Genomic DNA, 1,366 nt, shown 5'->3' with positions numbered 1-1,366 from the left:
TAAATGGACCAGCAAGAGAACAGCAGAATTTTATTATTATCTTTTATTGTTATTATCTTTTATCGTTTCGTTTTATTTTACTGTTGAAAATTCTATGAGCCAATAAACATGTTAAATAAAAAAAGCTGATCCACCTCCATTTGACCGGCACGAGCACTATCATTACGTGCAGCATGGACCCACCCATCCACCGCAGTCCGAGGTTCGCCGCAACAGCAACAACACTGATCAAAATTTTGTCGTAACTTAGCGACACATTTATCGCTAACTTTTTTAGCGACAAGATTTGTTGTGGAACGAATAGCTTGTTTAACCGTAGTCTTGGAACTAAGGGATAATTTCACAACGACTGACTTGTAATAACGCACCAACAATAATACATCAACGACAAGTATTGAAAGTCCAAAAGAAATTTTGTAATGTCTGTGACAATATTCGACAATATTCATAGAGTACTTTTGTCGCTAAATTTATTTTGCATGGTTTTTTTTTAACAATAGTAATTTTCATATGACTTAAAAGAACAAAATAGATGATTATTCATAAGATGCTTTAATTGAGCAGGTAATTGCAAAAGATGTTGTTTCCACATCGTAAAGAGTGATAACAAGAATTTTGTTCTTCAACGACAAAATGTCGCTTACTAGACTCAACGACATTTGTTTCGCTTTGGTTCATGATTAAATTCTATGTTTTGGAACGACTAAATTTTCACTCATCTGATTGTTTCTGTACAACCATTTTTTAACAGTGAAGGGACGGACGTTCCAGGCGCAAGGGTACGCGAAGTTACCGCGGCTGGAGTTTAGCCTCAACAAGATGGTGGCTTCAAAGACGTACGTCCCTGTCGCTCAAGGACGTATCTCCAGGCGAAGAATTTCAACACCACAAATGCTGAGGCAGTCATCCTGGAGATAGCAGATAGGTACAAGAAATACCTCGACCCTGAGCAGGCGATGGACTATGGACATGCATATGCATGGATACGAGGGGGTAACCACTCGCGTAATACCCTGTACACAAAAACCGTGTATTACGCGTAATACACGTGATCGTAATACCATTTTTGGGTCAAATGTGCCAAATTTGGGCATTTTAGGGCCGTAATACACGTGTAATACACCCGTAATACAGCGTAATAATGAGTAGTCTGTACACGATTTCTTGAAGTGTTTACCCCCTCGCATGGATATGCAGCTGGACTGTTCATTGATGTGAAAAAAGCATTCGATACGGTCAACCATAATCTACTGCTGGAGAAAATTGAGAAAGCAGGCATAAGAGGCCCTCCTCTACAATGGATAAAAGTTACCTCAAAGACAGAAAAGAATATACAGTGCTAGACCCGGTTGAAAGTTGTCTGTTG

Source organism: Thrips palmi, unplaced genomic scaffold (genome assembly GCF_012932325.1).
Source record: "Thrips palmi isolate BJ-2018 unplaced genomic scaffold, TpBJ-2018v1 HiC_scaffold_18, whole genome shotgun sequence".
In the NCBI taxonomy this organism is placed as follows: Eukaryota; Metazoa; Arthropoda; class Insecta; order Thysanoptera; family Thripidae; genus Thrips; species Thrips palmi.
Note: the sequence above shows the minus strand (reverse complement) of the source record.